We start from the raw sequence: 19,635 nt of genomic DNA on the forward strand, positions 1-19,635 counted from the left end.
GTTTGGCTGGGTGGTTCTTCAAGTGGTCCAGCTGGCTGAGCTGAGGTTGAATGACCTAGGATGGCCATTCTCACACGTCTGGGGTTGACTCCATGTCAGCTAGGGGGCAATAAGATGACTTGGCCATGTGTCTCTCATCATGCAACAGGCTAGCCCAGGCTCAGTCCTATGGTGGGGATTCACAAGAATAACCCAAGAGGGAAAAACTGCAATTCTGAAGCCCTCTGTGGGGGTCTGCTTGTGTCACATTTGCCATGTGCTATTTGTCAAAACAATTCACTTGGCAAGCCCAGAGCAGGTGTGGAAAGGCACCTAGATTCAGAAATGTGAGTCATTGTGGCTATTTTTGCAATCACTTTCCCACAGAGGTATTACTGGTGGTTAGGGAGGCCACAGACACCCTGAGTGCCTGGTAGTGTGCTGGGCAATTCAGGGAAACTTATAGAGGTAAGAAATCAGGCTGGGCATGGTAGCTCACACCTGTAATCCCAGCATTTTGGGAGGCTGAGGAGGGCAGATCACTTGAGGTCAGGAGGTTGAGACGAGTCTGGCCAACATGGTGAAACCCCGTCTTTACTAAAAATACAAAAATTAGCTGGGCATGGTGGCATATGCCTGTAGTCCCAGCTACATGGGAGGCTGAGAAAGGAGAATTGCTAGAACCCAGGAGGCAGAGGTTGCAGTGAGCCAGGATTGGGCCACTGCACTCCAGCCTGGGTGAGAGTGTGACTCTGTCTCAAAGAAAAAAAAGTTAAAAATCAGCCCAAAGTCACACTTCCTAAGTGAATGAGCTGTGATTTGAATCTCTCTACATCTAGATCCAAAGTTAGTGGTTAGGTCAGGGGTGGTGGCTCATGCCTGTAATCCCAGCATTTTGGGAGGCTGAGGTGGGAGGATCACTTGAGCCCAGGAGTCCAGCTTGGGCAACATAGGGAGTTCCCATCACTAAAAAATTAAAAATAAATTAACCAGGTGTATTGGCATGCACCTGTAATCCCAGCTACCTGGGAGGCTGAGGCAAGAGGATTACCTGAATCCAGAAGTTGGAGGCTGCAGTGAGCTATGATTGCACCAGTGCACTCCGGCCTAGGCAACAGAGCGAGACTCTGTCTCTTAAAACAAACAAACAAACAAACAACAATGAAAAACAAATAAAAACCCAAAGAAATGAAGTCAGAGCTTAATCACACCCCCACCATCTCTAGCTGGTTAGTACAACCTTCTTGTATCCTCCAGCCTTCATGCTGTGCTAAGAATCCCTTTTACTGCTGCAGAAATAAATATACAAAGAGAAAAGTGACAATTATATATATATATATATATATATATATATTTTTTTTTTTTAGGCAGAGTCTAGCTCTGTCACCCAGGCTGGAGTGCAGTGGTGCGATCTCGGCTCACTGCAAGCTCCGCCTCCTGGATTCAAACGATTCTTGTGCCTCAGCCTCCAGAGTAGTTGGGATTACAGGCGCGTACCACGACGCCTGGCTAATTTTTTGCATTTTTAGTGGAGATGGAGTTTCACTATGTTGGCCAGGCTGGTCTCAAACTCCTGACCTCAAGCGATCTGCCTGCCTTGGCCTCCCAAAGTGCTGGGATTACAGGCGTCAGCCACCGAGCCCGGCGCGCCATTTAAAAATTTGAACTTAGAGGTTATATGCCTGTATTTGACCATTTGTTCTTGATTATGACTAAGGCTACTTGTTTGTCTTACGGCTGGCTAGAGATATGAAAGCATTAAGTGCTGTTAACACATTCTGGGGTTGGGTGCCTGTGCCTGGGGATGGCTCATAGATAGTGCTAGGCTTTGAAAGGTGTTTTTTTTCCCTCGTTAAGCCTTCGGGCAATCTATTCTTTCTGCAATTGATAATTTCTTCCATAAGTCTTGCTTTCAAGAAGGGTACCTGGAGCAGGTGCCTTTGTGCCTCCCCACCCTCCTCTTGTCATCAAGTCTATTTTGCATGGTTAACTCCTTTATTTTTATATATATATATATATTTTTTTTTTTTTAGATGGGGTCTCTCTGTGTTGTCCAGGCTGGGGTGCAGTGACACAATCGTAGCTCACTGCAGCCTTGAATTCCTGGGCTCAAACAATCCTCCTCACTCAGTCTCCCTAGTAGATGAGACTACAGGTGTGCACAATCATTCTCAACTAATTAGTTTTTTAATTTTTATAGAGACGGGAACTTACTATGTTGCCAAGCCTGGTCTTAAACTCTTGGTTTCAAGCAATCCTTCCCCCATGGTCTTGCAAAGTGCTGGGATTACAGGCATGAGCCACCATGCCTGGCCTATGGTGAGCTCTTCATGGAAACTCTGTGTATGGGGTTTTTAATTCCATAATGAAGTGGAATATGCAAGGATTATTGGAAGGTACGGGGAGAACTCCTTCCTCTCACTGTAACTCCTTTCCCAGCCTTTGAAATGAGAGAACTGGACTTGATGGTGTTTACATTGACATCTATCCTAAGGATTAATTGTTCATGATTTGTAATCCTTGCTCAAGAGATCACAGGAGAAGGTTAAAGATGTGGGTTAGCTTGCTATACAAAGCTTTGTGTGGTCCTGGCCCCTAGTACCTCTCTAGCCTCATTTCCTGCTACTCCCCTTCATGACCATGTTGTCACATAGGATACTTCCAAAGATCCCACGCTCCTGTCACCACTTGGCACGTGTGGTTCCTCTTCCTGCAAGGCTCTTCCCTTATCCTTTCAATCCCAGCTCAAACCATGGAGGTGACAGCCTCTGTGAAGCTATCCACAGTCTCTACCACCCCACCCAAGTTCCCAGTGTTGGGGCCTCTGCCCTCTGCTCTTTGGTGTCCTGTGTATATTTCTAGTGAAGCAAGAACATCCTCTATAGTAATTTTTTTTTGAGAGACAGAGGGGTCTCCCTATGTCACCCAGGCTGGAGTGCAGTGGTGCTTTCACAACTCACTGCAGCCTCAATCTCCTGGGCTCAAGTGATCCTCCTGTCTCAGTTTCCTGAGTAGCTGGGACTACAGGTGCGTGCAACCAAGCATGGCTAATGTTACTTATTTTTTGTAGAGATGAAGTCTCTCTATGTTGCCCAGGATGATCTTGAACTTCTTTTTTAAGAAAAAAAATTATTATTTTGAGACAGAGTCACCCTGTTGTCCAGGTTGGAATGCAGTGGCGGGATCTCAGCTCACTGCAACCTCCACCTTGCAGGTTCAAGTGATTCTCATGCCTCAGCCTCCCAAGTAGCTGGGATTACAGGTGCACACCACCATGCCTGGCTAATTTTTGTATTTTTAGTAGTTACAGAATTTCACCATGCCAGCCAGGCTGGTCTTGGACTTCTGACCTCAAGTGACCCACAAGCCTCAGCCTCCCTCAGTGCCGGGGGTCTTGAATTTCTGAATTCAAGTGATACGCCCACTTCCGCCTCCTGAGTAGCTGGGGTTACAGGTGTGAGCCACTGCTCATGGCCTCTTTATTGCAATTTTATGTTTCTTCTTTGGAATGGGAATTCCTTGAAGGGCTGTGACTCCGTTTTCTGTCTCTAGCTCCCTAGTATAATGCTTGGCACATAAATGAAGCTCCGTACACGAGGAGAGCCTGAATAGCTGCCCCCATCCTATCTACCGAGGCTCCAACTCCTTCCACTTTTTCTGATGGTGGTGCCGATCTCCAGCTTACAATGCTGGGAGGATGTATTGTACTTGCCACTGCTCCCTAAGCACTGGCATGGTGTCTTAGGTTTGGCATAAAGGTGGGGCATTTCAGAGGCTGGGTGAGGTGGCTCACAGCTGTAATCCCAGCATTTTGGGAGGCTGAGGCAGGATGATGGCTTGAGTCCAGTAGTTTGGGACAATTTGACCCACATAGTGAGACCCCATCTCTACAAAAAAATAAAGTAAAATAAAATTAGCTGAGTGTAGTGGCACACATCTGTAGTCCCAGCTACTCGGGAGGCTGAGGCAGGAGGATTGCTTGAGCCCACGAATTTGAGTCTGTAGTGAGCTGTGATCGTGCCACTGCACTCAAGCTTGGGTGACAGAGTGAGACCTTGTCTCTAGAAAAAAAAAAAAATAGAGAGGTATTTCCAGCTTCCAGATACCCGTTATTGAATTCCAGGCAAGTTCCAGCTTCCCATACTGGAGCTGCCCCTAACCTCTGGTTTGTGATGATTTGAGGTTCTTGGAACTGTGATGTTCTAATGTTTGCAAAGACTGATCAATTATTACCCTGGTTCTTGACGCTTCACATGGGCCAGGGAGTGATCTAATCAGGATATGTGCCAGATGGATGGAGGGAAGGAAAACCAGAGGGCAGGGGAAGGACTTGGAGGGATATCACAGGAGCGCAGGAGCTCCCAAGTTTGGGTTACTGAGAGGATACGTTATGGTGCCTTTTACAAAACGCACTTCTGCAGAAGTGCCCAGCAGAAGATCAGGTTGAAGAAGAAAGATAATGTGTGTTTGATCATGCAGAGCTTGAAGCACTTGTGAGCAGTCAGAAATGTGGGTTTCAGGCTGGGAAGAAAAAAATCAGAATCATAGTGAGAAAGATGTGGCTTACTGCAGCTAAGGGGGAGCATGGGCCTTCCAGGAAAGAATACAGAGAGACAAAAGAAGCTAGTAAATGGATATTTAGAGAACATCTATTCTAACAACGAGCTAAAGGGATGCAGAAAGATGTAGGAGTCTCAGAATAATATAAAACTGCTGAGATTTACGAAGAAGAGTTTGTAGAACGCTTGTTTGCAGACTCTATGAAAGGCAACTTTTACTTATATATCTTAAGTGGAAAATAGAATTGAATGACACCCTCCTCCACTACATGCGGGGTGTTCGGAGCTTGCACACGAAGATAGGGTCTCACCCAGCCAATCGGACCTGCTGAATCAGCTCGGGCAATCAGTGAGGAGACGGATTTTGCGTGGAAGCAAGGAAAATTTCAATAAGATTTCGATGATCAATGGGAATGTCAAATGACACTAAGAGTCACTGGAGTTTTAATGCTGGTGGAATTCCTGGCTGCTTTTTTTTTTTTTTTTTTTTTTTTTAACGTTTGGAACAATCTGGTTTCTTTACCCCATGGTTTTTCCCCCTGAGCAAAAGGTATATTTCTGGTTTACAAGTGCAATAACTAGATCCAGATGGGATGACCCATGTGGGTTTTTTTTGTTTATTTTTTAGAGACAGGATCTTGCTCTTACCCAAGCTGAGAGTGCAGTGGCACGATCATAGCTCACTGCAGCCTTGAATTACTGGGCTTAAGCCATCCTGCCTCAGCCTTCTGAGTATCTGGGAGTACAGATACATGCCAGCATCCCTAATTAATTTTTTTTTTTTTTTTTGTAGAGACGAGGTCTCGTTATATTGCCCAGGCTAGTCTTGAACTCCTGGTCTCAAGGTTGTGCCTGCCTTGGCCTGCCAAAGTGTTGGGATTACAGGTGTGAGCCCTGCACCTGGTCTCATTTTTTTTTTTTTTTTTTTTTTTTGAGACAGGATCTTGCTCTGTCATCCAGACTAGAATGCGATGGTGTGAACATGGCTCACTGCAGTCTCGACTTCCCAAGCTCAAGCGATTCTCTCACCTCAGCCTCTGGTGTAGTTGGGATCGCAGATGTGCGCCATCACGCCCAGCTAATTTTTACTTTTTTTCTGTAGAAATAGGAGTCTTGCTTTGTTGCCCAGAGTGTCTTGAACTCCTGGGCTTAAGTAAGCCTCCTGCCTCAGCCTCCCAAAGTGCTGAGATTACAGGTGTGAGCCATTGCACCCAGCCCTCTTTTTAATAAGCAATGAGTTCTCAGAAAATACCTTGAGAATTCTTATTTAGTTATTCATTGTGGTAAAGTATACATACAGATATGCCATTTTAAGCATTTTAAGTGCATTTAATACATGTGCGATGTTGTACAACCGTTACCATTATCCATTTCCAGTTCTTTTTCATCATCCCAAACAGAAACTCTGTGCCCAGTAAACACTTGCTCCCTCTGTTCCCCCCATCCCAGGCTCTCCATGCAGAATTATACAACCCCAGCCTTTTGTGTCTGGTTTATTTCACTTAACATATCCTTAGGAATTCTTGACAGCCCTCTGGAATTTGGCCGCTCCAATGTTTTGGATACAGATTTCTGGAGTATGTGACATAATTCTTCAATTATTTTCTCAGAGGCTCTGCCCCTTCTTGAGATGGTGAACAGAAGTTTCTTTCAAAAAAACTCATTTTGCACATTTTTAATACAACCTCCCGTAGCAACAGTTGTGAGATGCTAGTTTCCACATTTGCCAAAGACTTTTTGCAGAGAAAATGTGGCAGATGGCAGTGCCAATCCACTGCAAAGGTGCTTTGTGCTGTGCGTGGCTGGGCACGTAGGGGCCCCGGAAATTCTTCATCATGCAATAGATGCCTGGGCTTCCTTATCCTGAGTCATTACAACCCCTGTGGTGTGAGCGCTTGTCACATGTTAAAACACTTCTTCATTTTAATGGCTTTAATAAAAAAATTTTACAAGCCCCCGTGTTTTCATTATCAGATTCAACAGGCATAAAATTAGTCTGCCAAATTGCTATAAAAGTTTCGAAATGCTTATTCCTGATTTCTGTGATTATCTTGTGGCCCAGTAGCAAAGGGTTCTCACACCACACCCCAAGTAGGTCTGCTGTAGGTAGCAGAAGAGATGGGTTGCTTGGAAGCTCACTTTATGTTAGTTTGACACATAAGGTCTTGCTCTGTTGCCCAAGCTGGAGTGCAATGGTGCATTGCAGCCTCGACTTCCTGGGCTCAAGCAGAAATGTTGAGTTGAGTTTGTCTGTACTCACCTGACCTTCGGCATTTACTTTCTCTATAATCTTCTTCTCCTTCTTCCTCTTCCTCCTCCTTCTTCTTCTTCCTCCTCTTCCTCTTCTCCTTCTCCCCCTCCTCCCTCCTCCCTCCCCCTTCTCCCTCTCCCTCCTACCTGCTCCTCCTCCTCCTCTTTCTTCTTCTTCCTCTTCTTCTTTTCTTCTTCTTCTTCCTCTTCACTTTCTCATGGGTCCTCTGTAAGAGATGGGGTCTTTCTCTGTCACTAAGGCTGGAATGCAGTGGTGCAGTCACAGCTCACTGCAGCCTCAAACTCCTGAGCTCAAGCCATCCTCCCACCCTGGCCTCCCAAGTAGCTGGAACTACAGGTGCACACCACCACACCTGACTAATTTAAAAAAAACCTTTTTTGTAGACATGGGGACTCACTATGTTGTCCATGCTGTCCTTAAACCTCTGGGCTCAAGTAGTCCTCCCATCGTAGCTTCCCAAAGTGCTAGGATTACAGGTATGAGCCACTTTGCCTGGCCAGAGCTCATTTTAATAACATTTTTGAAAGATATGTTCCCTCAAGACAATGTTTCCAGCCGAGCACAGTGGCTCATGCCTGTAATCCCAGTATTCTGGGAGGCCGAGGCCAGTGGATCACTTGAGGTCAAGAGCTTGAGACCAGCCTGGCCAACATGGTGAAACCCGATTTCTACTAAAAATACAAAAATTAGCTGGTTGTGGTAGCGGGCACCTGTACTCCCAGCCACTCGGGAGGCTGAGGCAGGAGAATTGCTTGAACCCAGGAGGCAGAGGTCGCAGTGAGCCAAGATCGCGCCACTGTACTCCAGCCTGGGCAACAGGGTAAGACTCGGTCTCAAAAAAAAAAAAAAAAAAAAAAAAAAAAAAAAAGACAACATTTCCTTTTACTGACTCTTTACTTCCTCATACTATGGGAGTAGATTGGTTTGCCTAAACAAACCTCCATTACCCAGACTCTGGGTGAGAGGTTCTACCAATTGTTCTATGTCATATTTGGGTCAGGAACTCTGATGTGAAGCTATGAAATGCCATTGGCTAGTATATTCATTTGGAGCTTTAAAATTTGTCACATTTGGTTTCCTCAGGGCACTATTGTAGAGCTTTGTTACACTCTATTCCCAAGGCGAGTTATCAACACGCCATGTAAGAAATCCTTTGGGTTACCTTGCCGAGGTACATGGCCCTTCTGAAATATATGCACCAATTCCTAGCCCTTTTTTGGGTCTTACTAACTGTATTCATTTATTTATTTAGAGACAAGTCTCTCTTCGTTGCCCAGGCTGGAGTGCAGTGGTGCCATCATAGCTCAGTGCAGCCTCCAATTCCTGGGCTCAAGCAATCCTCCTGCCTCAGCCTCCTGACTAGCTGGGATTCCAGGCGTGTACCTCAAAGCCCAGCTAATTTTATTTTTTGTAGAGATGAGGTTTTGCTATGTTGCTCAGGCTGGTCTGGAACTCCTGGACTCAAGCCCCTTTTCTGCCTCGGCCTCCCAAAGCGCTAGGATTATAGGCATGAGCCACCACGCCTGGCAACAATATTTAAATCTCTGAACAGTTCTAGGTGTGTGTGACAAGTATGTCTTCAATAATTGTACAAGTTAATGCAACGTTGAATCTTTTGTAATGGGTGTGTCTTAAGGGAAGCTGACATCATAAGAAATCTTATCGAGACCTATATTCGTTTGGGCTCCATAGATGGGCAATCTTGTAGTATGCTTCTACTTAGAAGGTCATGACTAAATTCCAGAGATGGCTAGTTAGCCTATGAATCTCAGGATGCAGCTGAATGGACATTAACCATCTCAGCATCGCAGGAGGCATCCAGTGAGCCTTCTGGAGTGAGCTATGATATCATCCCACGCACGTAGCTTTTGTGTGGTGTAGTGCACAGACACCTGGGTCTAGGACTGGGTTCAAGTCCTCCTCTGCCATTTGCAGTTTATGTGAACTTGAGCAGGCACTTAACCTCTCAGAGCCTCCTGGATTAAACATGTTAGGAGGATTAAACGAGAATCCCTGGAGAGCTTGGTGCCTGGCGTATAGCAAGCACTCAAACGTTGGTTTTGTTTTCCTCTGAGATTTCTCTGCCGTGGTCCAGAAAGCAGCTCTTGAATCCTCAGGTTATAGGTGGAAAGCACAGTTGATTGCTTCACAGTGGTGGTTCAGAACAGATTGATACTGCCTGCTGTTGCATGGCTTTTTTTTTTTTTTTTTTTTTTCTGCTAGAGAGTCTGCAGTCCTTGTCTCTTAAAGAGATTGTGTTTGGTAGCAGTAAACAGGCTTTTAGCAAAATGGCTCTTTAATCCCATTCAAGTATATTCTGCACTTACAATAGAAATGCAAATGAAAACTAAAATGAGAATTTTTTTTTCTTTTTTTTTGAGACAGAGTCTTGTTCTGTTGTCCAGGCTGGAGTGCGGTAGCACGATCTCGGCTCACTGCAAACTCCGTCTCTCGGGTTCAAGCGATTCTCCTGCTTCAGCCTCCTGAGTAGCTGGGATTACAGGTACCTCCTACCACCCCTGGCTAATTGTTCGTATTTTTAGTAGCGATGGGGTTTCACTATGTTGGCCAGGTTGGTCCTGAACTCGTGACCTCAGGTGATCCATCCACCTTGGCTTCCCAAAGTGCTGGGATTACAGGTGGGAGCCACTGCAACTGGCTGAGATATCATTTTTTACCTATGGGTTGTGGGAAGATCAAGAGAGTTTGATACCATGCTGGGTTAGGGGTAGGACTGGACAGCAGGCATGGGGGGAAGTATAAATTGGAACAGTGTTCATGGAGAGCAATTTAGCAATGTCTATCGCAATCACAAATGTACATTTCACTTTTAGAAAAGTATTTATACTTGCTGATATGCAAAAGAGAGTGTTTACTGGCATAATATGATTTTTAAGTTTTTTTTTTTTTTTTTTTAAGAGACAGAGTCTTACTCTGGGTCACCTATGCTGGAGTGCAGTGGTGCAGTCACAGCTCACTGTAGCCTCGAACTTCTGGGCTCCAACAATCCTCCTGCCTCAGCCTCCCTAGTAGCTGGAACTACAGGCACATACCACCACACTTAGCTAATATTTTAATACACATTTTTTAGAGACAGGGTCTTGCTATGTTGCCTAGGCTGGTCTTGAACTCCTGGACCCAAATGATCCTCCCTCCTTGGCCTCCCAAAAGTGCTAGGATTACAGGCATGAGCCAATGCACTTGGCCAAGATAGATTTTTAAGTGAAAGATGAAAAGTCCAGCAGAATGTGTGTCGCTTGCCTTGTATATGTAGTATTTATGTTAAATAAAAAGAAAAAATTCACGCATCCAGAAAAAGAATATTTTGGGTTGACCCAGACATTTTTAACTGTGGAAACTCAAAGGAAACAAAATTGGGGCCACAGTGCTTGAAAGAGTATGTAACAATATTTAGTCTTCTCTGTAAGTATGAAATATGGGCCTTGCAGAGCTCTGCTTCAGTAAGTGACATGAGGTCAGGCCGGGTCTGTTTGCTCATGCTTTTGCTCTCAGCACCTAGGACGGGGCCTGCCTCGGTAAACACAGTTGAATGAATAAATGAATGAAGGATGAGATGGAACTTGACCTCTTTCCTGAGCTTGCAATTGAATGAATCCTGCCAGCAGGAACCCGGGAGCTATTGTATCACTGTACTCACCTAATGTTCACTGCAAATGTTCTGGAGGTTCATAACTGAGATGGGGGAGAAGCAGAACTAGGACTCATAACCTGGGGCCATGTGACCTGCTTATTAATTGCTAGAAAGAGCTAGCAATATTATACAACCCCATGCTTTGAAAGTGTATTTGAAAGTGTAATTTTACATAGAAAACACTTGAAAGCGTAATTTACATAGAAAACCTTCTGTGGCCAGGTCAGTTTTATTGGTTCTTTTGTAAAAATGGTAAATATTTATGATAGGAAATGAAGGTAAACAAAAAATAATTAGCAATTCTACTAGCCAGATATAGTCACTGCTAACATTTTGGGATGCAACTTTCCAGGCTGCATTTATGGCACACACTATAACACACACACACACACACACACACACTCCTTTCTTAAATAATTTAATTTAATTTTTTTTTTTTTTTTAGAGACACTCTGTCACCCAGGCTGGGGTGCAGTGGCAGGATCATAACTCACTACAGCCTCAAACTCCTGGGCTAAAGTGCTCTTTCTGCCTCAGCCTCCCAAGTAGCTAGAACTGCAGGGTCATGCCATCATGCCTATCTAATTAAAAAAAAATATTTTTGGAGAGACAGGGTCTTGCTATGTTGCCCAGGTCGGTCTCAAACTCCTAGGCTGAAGTGATCCTCTCACCTTGGCCTCCCAAAGTGCTAGGATTACAGACACGAGCCAGTGCGCCCAGTCCAATTTCTGTTTTATAAAAAACAAAAGTAGAATTATTCAAGTCAGTTAAAATTTTCCCTCCTTGCTTGGTCTCATTTCTATCCTTACACTTAGCCACATTTCAGATGTGATGGAGTGCTCATCTTGTCTCGGCCATGTCCACATTGAGTTTTCTTTTCTTTTTTTTTTTTTTTTTTTTAAGTCTTGCTCTGTTGCCCAGGCTGGAGTGCAGTGGCACGATCTCGGCTCACTGCAACCTCCACCTCCCAGGTTCAAGTGATTCTCCTGCCTCAGCCTCCCGAGTAGTTGGGATTACAGGTGGCTGCCACCACACCCGGCTAATTTTGTATTTTTAGTAGATTCGGGGTTTCACCATGTTGCCCAGGCTGGTCTTGAACTCCTGACCTCATGATCCACCTGTCTTAGCCTCCCAAAGCGCTGGTATTACAGGAGTGAGCCACTGCGTCTGGCCTCTAGTTTTCTTACTCTTGCACTCTACTGTATTGTTCTAGATTGTAATGCTTTTTCTGGTTATTCTTCATAATATTAAGATGATTTCTCCTATAGCTGTGTGGGATGACTTTCCGTTCCCTTAAATGTCGCATCCCTTCCCTTTGTGCCTTCTTCCTTCTGTCTTGAAAGCCACTCCAATTCTCACTTACTTTTTTTTTCTTTTTTTTCTTTTTCTGTTTTTTTTGAGATGGAGTCTCTTTCTGTCACCCAGACTAGAGTGCAACCTCTTGGCTCACCGCAAGCTCTGCCTCCCAGGTTCGAGCGATTCTCATGCCTCAGCCTCCCAAGTAGCTGGGATTACAGTGGTGCACCACCACACCTGGCTAATTTTTGCATTTTTAGTAGAGATGAGGTTCCACCGTGTTTGCCAGGCTGGTCTTGAACTCCGGGCCTCGAGTGATCCTCCCATCTCAGCCTCCCAAGTAGCTGGGACTATAGGCTTGAGCTACCACAGCCAGCCCCACTTTTTCTTATTCCCACCTACTTCGTGACCTTCCAGTCTCAGCAATCCAATGTCATTTCCACAAGGAGCTTTACCTGGCCATGCAATGAATCAGCGACCCCTTCTCTGCATGCCTGTTACATCTTGCACAGACTTCGGTGTCTACATATTAAGTTGAAAACTTCCTGTATACCGTAATTTGGGGATTCCTTGCCTATTTCTTCTACTAGACTGTAATCTTAATTAAAGGAACAATGTCTTGTTCAACCTAAATTTTCTGGAAGCTGGTGTTGGGAACTGAGCAAATAGTAGACGTATCATACGTGCAGGCAGATTGAGCAAAAGCCTGAAATGGACATGACGTTTTGCAGATCACAAGAGGCCTTTCCCATGCGTTGTCCTACTTAGCTCACTTCTCTACTCCTGGCATTTCCATTGAGGTGACATCTTATGAGTCACTTCTGGCTGCTCTCTACCCATTAATCACTCCTTCTCTTGGGAGCAGCAGGATCTGTCTGGCAGATGTGGAAGAATAATCTGGATGAGCTCAGGTAAACTCAGCTCTCTGGTTTCTTTCTGGGATGAGCTGCTCATTGAGGCTCTGATTTCTCCTTCGCCTTTCCAGGCTGTAATTCAACCATCCCCTCTGGCGTGTGGAAGCCTGCACCAGCCCAGCGTGGCCTGGGACTGAACAAGTCCTCTGCCTTAATCTGGGTTTCAGGTCCGTTTATTTCTCATTCTACTCTGCCTTCCAACTGGGCCTCTTTCAGGAATAAAGGTGAAAATTCTGGCCCCCATCTTAGTCTTCATTTTGTTTTTCTATTTACAGCCTGGGTGGGGAAGAAACATACTATTTTTTATTTATTTTATTTTATTTGTTTATTTATTTATTTATTTATTTATTTATTTATTTATTTATTTATTTTTGAGACAGAGTTTCGCTCTTGTTGCCCGGACTGGAGTGCAATGGTGCAATCGCAGCTTGCTGCAACCTCCATCTCCCGGGTTCAAGCGATTCTCCCGCCTCAGCCTCCCGAGTAGCTGGGATTACAGGCGTGCGCCATCACGCCTCGCTAACTTTGTGTTTTTAGTAGAGACAAGATTTCTCCATGTTGGTCAGGCTGGTCTTGAACTCCCGACCTCGGGTGATTCTCATGCCAATAGGTAATTTGACTTTTATTCCTATTTAATTGAAGAGGAAACTGAGGCTCTGAGTGGTCAAACAACAGGTCTACAGTCGGAGTGTTTCTGAGACCTGGTATCAGATGTCTGACTCTCCAAACTGTGTTCTTTCCGTTCCAGGTTTTTTTTTTTTTCTTAAACATAGTACTTTAATTCAGAAAAAGATCATTCAGAATTAAGGAAGCAAGTCTGACATAATATAACACTGGGTGACCATTGACATAAGGACAGATCTATCTTGTAAATTTGAATGCAAAATTGAACACAATGTTAACACGTATATAGATATGGGATAATAATAGTCTTCTAAAATAATCTGGACTCAATATGTGTTACTGAGCTTTGAAAGGATTTCAGACAAGTAATTTGCTACATTAGTAACACAAGTTTTGCTGTGATAAGAGCGTGGAATGTGGCTGGGCACAGTGGCCCATGCCTGGAATCCCAGCACTTTGAGAGGCAGAGGTGGGCAGATTGTTTTAGCCCAGGAGTTCAAGACCAGCCTGAGCAACGTGGCAAAACCCCGTCTCTACAGAAAATATAAAAAATCAGCCAGGCGTGGTGGCATGTGCCTGTAGTCCCAGCTACTTGAGAGGCTGAGGTGGGAGGATTGCTTGAAGCCCAGGAGGTTGACTGCAGTGAGCCATGATCAGTTGCACCACTGCATTCCAGCCTGCGAGACAAAGTGAGATCTTGTCTTAAAAAAAAAAAAACAAGGCCGGGTGCGGTGGCGCAAGCCTGTAATCCCAGCACTTTGGGAGGCCGAGACGGGCGGATCATGAAGTCAGGAGATCGAGACCATCCTGGCTAACACGGTGAAACCCCGTCTCCACTAAAAAATACAGAAAACTAGCCGGGCAAGGTGGCGGGCGCCTGTAGTCTCAGTTACTTGGGAGGCTGAGGCAGGAGAATGGCGTAAACCCGGGAGGCAGAGCTTACAGTGAGCTGAGATCTGGCCACTTCACTCCAGCCTGGGCGACAGAGCGAGACTCCGTCTCAAAAACAAAACAAAACAAAACAAAACAAAACAAAACAAAAAAGCTTATGTGTGCTTGTGTGTAAGTTAGTAGCCTCAGTGCTGCACTCCAAAGCACATATAAGCCCAACTTTGACGGACAGACTGAGAGCTTGGACTCTGGCTGGGTTACTCTCTGTCAACCTTCCATTTGTTCTCTCAAGCCTCACCCGCCAACACCAGCACCACCCACCAACACGAGCACCACGTGCTACTGTTTAAGGACCTTGCCTGTCAACAGGGAATCTATGATGTGCTGGTAACCATTTGAGTTATTTTGTGACCATTCTTTCCATGATCTAGACTGCAAACTGCAACCAGAATCCCCGCACAGGGTGGAAAGAGAAACTCAGGTCTCTTTAAGGACCTTCCAATTCGGAGTCTGTAATGCACCTTCTGGGCCGGCATAGGATCATAGGATCGTCTCTTTCTCTGTGATTCTTCCCTGCGGGGCGCGTGCTAAACGCTCAGTAAATGCATGCCTGTCACCAGCCTGATGGTTTAGCATGAGAGGCCCTCAAGAAGAGAAACAGGCTGTGTAAACATTTACTACAGATGGTTGCAAAGGAGCTATGAAGTCATGTCTTCAGTATGGGAAGTACTGAGTGATGTTTTCTCAGTCACGCCCATATGTACTGGTCAAGACTCCATCAATCATGTCATCTTCAGAAATGAGAACCGTCGACATCAGCTCTGGGGTAGGCACTGGTGGCTGCCTGACCAGCTCCATCCCCCGCGCTGGGTGGGTTCAGCCAGGCTTTCTGATCCAGTGTGCAATGTCTCAGATAAGTTCAGCTTTGGAAAACAGTTTCCCTTTACTTTTTATGTGTTTTCTGGGCTTATAAACCCATGGGTATTTTGAGGGAAACACAGTCCATATGTTTCTGATTTACTTACATTCAACTTGCCAGAAGTTTCTTTTGTAAAATCTACTTTACGTCTGGGAAACCTTTTTAGCCTGTTTTTTAAAGCCTTTTAGCCCAGATCTTCACACTCAAAAGGAAGCAGAGAATTGAAACAATTATTAGGATATAACTGAGACCAGAGAACCCGTTTGCCTTTGTTAGTTACCTGAGCATTTCAGGGAACAGGTAAGCTCGAAGGCCTCTGGTGCAGAGGTAATTACCCTCATTATCCACTTCCCATTTCACATGTAGACACGATCTTAAAAGACGATCTTAAAAGACGAACATCTTTCTTCAGAGCCCTGTATGCAAAATTTTGGTTTCTATTTAAGCTAATCTTAGCTAAGTGTCCCTGGTCTGTTTCCTATTCGGAAATCTCTGAATTTGAGTAGGTTATAAATTTGATAAAGTGCTTTTATTTATTTATTCTTTGCTTGGAGGAGAGAGTGACATAAATCCAAGTAAAAATAACATACATAAAACTTTCAAACTGAAATACTAACTTTTAGATGATAAGTGTTATTATTTTTATTAGCAATAAATGTCAAAAGCATTGAAAAGTGGTTGGGAGTGATGAAGTGGTAGGAAAAAGAATATACTGGGGCAGAGACAGGGACAGCCCACTTAAGAAATAGGGAAAACGAATTATAGTCAACCCACCCAAGATACACATCAATTTAGGAAGAAGCTAAAACTGTTTTTATAGTCACCAAATTTCTAATCTAGATGGCTGGCTGCATGTCAAATGCTGGTGTGAGCACTGGGATCCCCTACAAGCAGACTAGAACGCCCCGCCTGGTCCCCCATTCCAAACCACGGGCAGGGTGGCAGTGATCACATATTGGCAAGCTACCCCTTTTCTCAACTTTTAGCTGAATTTTCAATTTTTCCCTGAAACTTTATAACATTTTCATAAAGTGAAATTTTGATTCTGGAATCTTATTTTCCACTTTTCTCCTTTTGCAACGCAGAATGTCTGCTTTCCCTGAAAGGTGTTTATGCTAAGTTGTTCCAGAAATTACAACCAGTGAAAGCAGAGACACAGTGTAGTTTGTAGAGAAAAATGGAAGAAAAGCCTCTGGGAAAGAGCACAGACTTTTTCCCCATTCCCCTTCCCCTTCCCCTTCCCTTCCCTTCCCTTCCCTCTTTCCTTCTTTCTTTCTTTCTTTTTGATGGAGTCTCACTCTGTCACCCAGGCTGGAGTGCAGTGGCACGATCTCGGCTCACTGTAACGTCTGCCTCCCAGGTTCAAGTGATTCTCCTGCCTCAGCCTCCTGAATAGCTGGGGTTACAGGCATGTGCCACCACGTTCGGCTAATTTTTGTATTTTTAGTAGAGACGGGGTTTCACCATGTTGGCCAGGCTGGTCTCGAACTCCTGACCTCAGGTGATCCGCTGGCCTCGGCCTCCCAAAGTGTTGGGATTATAGGCATGAGCCACTGTGCCTGGCTGAGCACAGACTTTTCAAAGGGGAATCCAGGTTTCCAATCAGGTGTTGTCTTTTAATTTCCACAATGCATGAAATTCCAAAAAGGGATGAAGGTGATGGGAAAGAAAAAGGGAAGGAGAATGGAAAACAAGCTGACTCTCAGGGTGTCTTTTGTTTTCAAGGGGCCATGAGAGAGTCATTTAATATTTCTAGGTCTCAGTTTCTTCAACGGTAAAATAAAAATGTTTGTCTGTATAATCATCATAGCCCTTTCTTGATCAAAGGTGCATGATTCAATTTTTCTTTTCTCCAAAGACTGAGGTGAAAGTTAGCGAGACAATAATGGATATGACCATTGCCTTAAAATTAACTAGAAACCTTCATTCAAAGGAAGACACCAACAGCAAGGAGACTCATTATTTTTTAAAAATATATTTCAATAGTTTTTGGGATAAAAGTGGGTTTTGTTTACATGAATGAGTTCTTCAGCGGTGGTTTCTGAGAGTTTGGTGCACCCATCACCTGAGCAGTGTACACTGTACCCAGTGTAGTCTTTTATCCCTCATCCCCCTTCCGCCATTCCCCCGAGTCTTCAAAGTCCATCATATCATTCTTATGCCCTTGCATCCTCATAGCTTAGCTCCCACTCGTAAGTGAGAACATACAATATTTGATTTTCCATTCCTGAGTTACTTCACTTAGAATAATGGTTTCCAGGCCGGGCGCAGTGGCTCACGCCTGTAATCCCACCACTTTGGGAGGCTGAGGTGGGTGGATCACCAGAGGTCAGGAGTTCAGGACCAGCCTAACCAATATGGTGAAAAAAATCCCATCTCTACTAAAAATGCAAACATTAGCGGGGCCTGGTGGTGTGTGCCTATAGTCCCAGTTACTCGGGAGGCTGAGACAGGAGAATCACTTGAACTCTGCACTCTAGCCTGGGTGATAGAGCGAGACTGCATCTTAAAAAAAAAAAAAAAAAAAAAGATTAATGGTTTCCAATGCCATCCAAGTTGCTGCAAATGGCTTTATTGTTTCCAATGCCATCCAAGTTGCTGCAAATGCCATTATATTTCATTTATTTTTATAGCTGAGTAGTATTCCATGGTTTATATTTACCACATTTTCTTTATCCACTCACTGGTTGATGGGCATTTAGGTTGGTTCCATATTTTTGCAATTGCGAATTGTGCTGCTACAAACATGTGTGAAAGTGTTTTTCATATAATGACTTCTTTAAGAGGCCCACTTTGATTAATTGAGGACTCAAACCAAAGTCTGTTAAGTTCTATTACAGAGCCTTTTACATTACAGCAAGTGCCAAGACATAATTTGTTCTCAGAATACATATAAGATGCTCAAAATGGAATGATATTGATACCCTTTATAATTTGTTATTTAGATATTTAAAATTTTACAAACATGACCTTTTGGGTACTTGTATACTGTTCAGCATTGTATCATAATATTTAAATCTGAAATTTCATATGAAATTTCATCCTCAAGAGCGTACTAATTTTCTTGCCCACTTAAAAAATTTTATTTTTAAATATGAGAAACTGTGGGGATTTTTTCCCCCAAATTAAACCAGATGAAAATGTATTTTACGTCTCCCTTTGGAATTATGTTCTGTCTTATCAACACGTGCTTTCCCATAATGTACCTGTCTCTCAGTAGGTTCTGAGCTTGGTTCTGCCACTATTAGGTGCGCTTATACACATTGCTTATACTCTATGGGCTTCCATTTCATTATTTGAAGAAGGCAGTCCTCAGGTAGGTAGAAATCTACCTTATATAGGTAGATTTCTTTCTGGCATTTGATGATTATATTAGTCCATTTTCACACTGCTGATAAAGACATGCCCAAGACTGGGTAAGTTTTAAAGAAAAAGAGGTTTCATGGGTTCAGAGTTCCACATGGTGGAGGAGGCCTCACAATCATGGCGGAAGGTGAAAGGCACGTCTTACATGGCAGGAGGCAAGACAGAGAATGAGACAAGTGAAAGAGGTTTCTCCTTATAAAACCATCAGATTGGCCTGGCACGGTGGCTCACACCTGTAATCTCAGCACTTTGGGAGGCTGAGGTGGGTGGATCACCTGAGGTCAGGAGTTCATGACCAGCCTGACCAACATGGTGAAACCCCGTCTCTACTAAAAATGCAAAAATTAGCCAGGTGTGGTGGTGCATGCCTGTAATCCCAACTACTTGGGAGGCTGAGGCAGGAGAATCGCTTGAACTGGGGAGGCAGAGGTTGCAGTGATCTGAGATTGTGCCATTGCACTCCAGCCTGGGCAACAAGAGAGAAACTCTGTCTCAAAAAAACAAAACAAAACAAAACAGAAAACAAAACAAAAAACCCCATCAGATCTCATGAGACTTATTCACTATCATGAGAACAGCATGGAAAAGACCCACCCCATGATTCAATTGCCTCTCACCAGCTCCCTCCCACAACATGTGGGAATTATGGGAGCTACCGTTCAAGATGAGATTTGGGTGGGGACACAGTCAAACCATATCAATGATCATACCAGAAGCAGGTATTTTTCAGTTTCCTTGGGTAAAGATGAAGAAAGAACAAAAAACGTTGGTAGTAATCCAGAATGCTAGTGACTCCAATCTTTCACAAAGGAAAGCAAACACAATGACTACAGGTACACTGATCAAAATATTTTCTGACAACTTTAACAGGTGACACAGGCTGACACTCATCTCGGGGTGAGAGTTTTGTGCCTCAGGCAATACTATTGTTCTCAGATGGTGCAATGTGAAGAGCTTTACTAGTACGGTTGTTTTGACATAACGTACTAACGTGTTATTGAATTCCTGACACAGGCATTTCCCATGAAATGCTAAACTCAAATCCTCTTTAAAAAATAATTCCAGATTGATTCCATGTATGGGGCATGCTGGAGAGTGTACATAAACATTGTCACCATGTGCCTTTGGTACAGGGGACAAAATGTTCAGCTGCATTCTATCAG

Source organism: Macaca thibetana, chromosome 3, assembly GCF_024542745.1.
Source record: "Macaca thibetana thibetana isolate TM-01 chromosome 3, ASM2454274v1, whole genome shotgun sequence".
Classification (NCBI taxonomy): domain Eukaryota; kingdom Metazoa; phylum Chordata; class Mammalia; order Primates; family Cercopithecidae; genus Macaca; species Macaca thibetana.